The following is a 3,991-nucleotide window of genomic DNA, read 5'->3' as shown; positions in this document are numbered from 1 at the left end:
TTCACCCTCACCTCCCCCTCTGCTTCCAAAACTGTGCCAGGGATGGAATTCCTAATCTCATCTCAAACTCCTTCCCAGGGCCACTGAGAGAACACTCTCCTGGAAGAGAGGCCTGAGTCCTGCCAGCTGCAGAGTGTTCCAATTTCTCGGTTGGGAAGCCCACTCCGGTCGTCCCCTCTCTTCTAAGTTTACACTTACACACACACACACACACACACACACACACACCACACACCCCTCTTCCTTCCTGTAGGGGCGTGGCGTTCACATGACCCCCCCCCCCAAGTTTAACTCCTCCCACCCTTCTCCTCCGAACCCCGTGCTCCGTGTTCACGGGGAAAGGGAGCGACACTGCGACCCTTCCTAGACTCTAGACTGTGACCCCCAACCCTCTACCACCTGGACGACCCTCACCCCATCTGCGATGGGTCGTTACCTGGATCCTGCCCGCCTGGTCTCAGAAGCCGTGGCCCTCCCAGATCGGAGTCCAGGCCCCAGGTTGGGTCGCGACCAGCGGCCCAGGCCCCACCCCCTCGACCCCCGGCGGCCGGGCCCTCCCCTCGCGCTCCTTTCCTCCCCCGCCCCCATCCACCGCAGCCACTTCCGCCCGTGCTCCGGAAGTGAGTCCGCGGCAGCTGCCACCTCCCTTCATCCCGCCTCATTCTTCCACCCCACCCCGCTTCCCTCCCTCCCGCCCATCACCACCGCCACCACGGGAGCGCGGGACGTGGGTCTGCACTGTTCACAAGACTGAAGACGCGGTGTGGGCAAGACCGGGTCTGGAAGAGAACTGAGCTTGGGGCGAGAGTACAAGAAGGGGCGGGGCAGAGAGTACGGCGGCGAGTGGGAGCGCGCGTCAGTTTGCGCCGCGCGGTAGGAAGAGCGCATGCGTCGCGGCGCCTCGGCGGGTCGCGGGTGTTGACGCTTGGCCGGCCTGGCTGGGTGGGACGTGGGTGGGAAGGGGGTAGGGTAGTTTGGTCCCCGGCCCTCCTCCGATCGCCTAGCAACCGTCTGCGGACCCGGTGCTGCCCGCGGCCCAGGCAGCTCCGCTCTCAGGTTGTGGGTCCTCCCGGCGAGACACAATTCGGAAAGCACCGAGGCCTGTGTTAACCGTTCCTGTGCCGACAGCTATGTAGCAGAACCAAAGGAAAGTTTTTTGTTCATCGCTCTTTCTCGCTGCTTCTCTCGTCCTGGCAGGACGTTTCCTTGGGTCAGAAAAGAGAAAGGAAAGGGTAAGAGTGCTCTAGAATGAATGCCCTCCCCTGCCCCGCGCCTTCTGTACACGTTGTACACGCTGTGCGAAGCACTTTTCAAGTATTAATACGCGCAGTATTAATACTTGGTTACCACTCCCTGAACAGCAGAGAGTCAGCCTGCCGTTACAGGACTGGAAGGTGGTAGAGACGGCCTCCAGCCTCCCAGTCTGTAACACTACCCAGTACTGCCGCTCTCGCGTTGCACCTGAGACCTCTCTCTGAAGAAACCTTTCCACTCCTGCAGTGGACTTGCAAGTCCCAAAATGGCCCCGGCTGCTTTTTTTTTTTTTTTTTTAATGTATTGGCCTGACTTGCTCTTGAGTGCAACTTGAATCCAAGAGGAGCTACTACTCATTTTTGGAGTTCCTATGTCCTCCCCTTAATGACATGTCCTAGAATCTTGCCGTTCATAGTCATGAACGGACTGGCAGCCTCTGTTTTTACCTCCTTTCTGATAACCTAGGTTTCAGTCTTCTGGCCTACCTTATGAGATGTTATGATTTAGAAGAAGGAATATGTATATTTGGTCTTCATTTCATTCCTGGCTCAAAGTTCCTAAAACCCTTGGAATTTCCTGAGTGATATGAACACTAGGAGCATCTTCTGTTCTAATATTTGGTCATTGACTGTGGTTGCATTGGTTCCAAGCTCTTGAACTTGGCACCCTCCCATACCCTAGCCTGTTGTATCTCTTCATCTGGCTGTTCATCTGTATCCTTTATCCTTTAATAAATCGGTGAGTGTAAACAAGTGCTTTCCTGAGTTCTGTGAGCTGCTCTAGCAAATAATCAAATCCAAGGGGAGGAGCCAAGTCAGATAGAAGTTGTGGGTAACTTGGGGACCTGCTACATATGGTTGGTATCTGAAGTGTGGTCAGTCTCATGGAACTGGGGGATCTGATGCTAGCTATCTCCAGGTAGATAGTGTCAGAATTGAGTTAAATTGTGGAATAACCAGCTGGTGTCAGAGAAAATTGCTAGGTTGGGGGGAAAAAAACCCCACATATTTGGTGTCAGACGTTATCAGAAGTGAAGAGTTCTCTAGAATAGGAAAGAAGACATGAAAGGAAAGCCTGGGTTTTTCCTATTACATATATTGGTCTGACTTGCTCAACTCCAAGCTGAATCCAAGAGGAGCTATAACTGATTTTTGGAGTTCACATGTTCCAGAATATTGCCAGGACTGTGGATGGATTTGCAGCCCTCGGTTTTTTCCCTGTTTTTGAAAACTGGAACTAGGCTCCAGTCTTCTGGCATATCTTCTGTTCCCATGATTTCTCCAGATTACTAGCAAGTGACTAATGCATATTTTCAGTACTGGGAACGTAATAATTGCTGAATCAAGAGTCTTGAAATGATTTCTTTGGAAAGATGTCATCATAATATTAGAAACATTCTTCAAATAGAATTTATATTGCTATTACACTCAAACATAACAGGTCCACAAATAAGTTCTTTCCCCAGCTCAAACTTCCATCCAGCTCTCTTTCTTTTTTTTTTTTTTTTAAAGATTTTTATTTATTTGACAGACACAGCGAGAGAGGGAACACAAGCAGGGGGAGTGGGAGAGGGAGAAGCAGGCTTCCTGCTGAGCAGAGAGCCCGATGCGGGGCTTGATCCCAGGACCCTGAGATCATGACCCGAGCCGAAGGCAGACACTTAACGACTGAGCCACCCAGGCGCCCCCAGCTCTCTTTCTCATCTGAATTAATGGCAACTCCACTTCGTTCACTCAGGCCTAAACCTTAAAAGCCATCCTCATACACTTCTTTCACATCCTCTACCCAATTGGGAAATTTTGACTCTGCATTTAAACTATACCTAGTATCCAACACCACAGCATCCCGATAGCAACCTGCATCCCTCACCCAAACAACCAGGTCTCTGCTATACTGCCCACCCCCCCTGCAAAAGCCTAATCTCCATACAACAGCCAAAGGGATCCTGGCATTTCTCCACTTAAAACCACACAGTGGTTGCCCAGTTTACTTGGAGTAAAAAGCCAAATTCCTTACAGAGGCCAACACCAACTAACTGCCCTGCTTATCTCTGACCTGCTGTCCCTCTGCCTACTCTGACTCAGCCACACTGCCTTCGTTGGTTTTCCTTGAACCCATCTCAGGGCGTTGGCACTGGCTGTCCCCTCTGCTTATAAAGCTCTTCTCGATATTTGTCTAATTCACCCCCTCACCTCTTTCAAACCTTTTCTCAAATGTCACCTCAGTCAGGCCTTCCCTGACCAACCCATGTAACCCTCCTCCTCACAGCAGTGCTAGTCTATCTTAATCAGCTCCAGTTTTTCCATAGCACTCACTTACCAACTAACATATTTACTGTGCTTACTACTTATTGTCTGTCTACCCTTGCTAGAATATAAATTCCATGAGGGGAGCCATATTTGGCTACTTGATTCCTTGCTATATCCCAAGTGCCTAACCCTTAGTAGGTGCTCAACAAATATTTGTGGAATAAATGAACTAATAAATGAACAACTATTTTCATGATAGAGTATTCCCACCCAGGCCTTTCTCACATGTAGATACATGATCTGGTATATTTTGCATTCTGACCTTTTTTCTCACCATACCATAGATATTGTTCATATTTGTAAATATTCATAATATGCTTTTTAAAGATACTTAGATTTTTGCATGCTTGTTCCAATAAGTCAAACAATACAGAGTAGCGTCAAGAAAAACTTATCTTCCTTCCTCCTCTAATCCCATCCTGCTGAAG

At 49.6% G+C, this 3,991-nt stretch overlaps 1 long non-coding RNA gene across 1 annotated transcript; it reads left to right on the top strand.

Annotated features, from left to right (window-relative positions):
* The first annotated feature begins 440 nt into the window (after nt 1–440).
* On the top strand, nt 441–2,008 carry LOC112809829 (uncharacterized). The gene is made up of 2 exons (XR_003204669.2): nt 441–1,232; nt 1,362–2,008. It is a non-coding gene; the product is annotated as an uncharacterized lncRNA (long non-coding RNA).
* The last annotated feature ends 1,983 nt before the right edge of the window (nt 2,009–3,991 follow it).

Source organism: Callorhinus ursinus, unplaced genomic scaffold, assembly GCF_003265705.2.
Source record: "Callorhinus ursinus isolate GAN/ISIS: 27379988/994484 unplaced genomic scaffold, GSC_fseal_2.0 scaffold105, whole genome shotgun sequence".
In the NCBI taxonomy this organism is placed as follows: Eukaryota; Metazoa; Chordata; class Mammalia; order Carnivora; family Otariidae; genus Callorhinus; species Callorhinus ursinus.
This window is presented reverse-complemented; position numbering and strand designations above follow the sequence as displayed.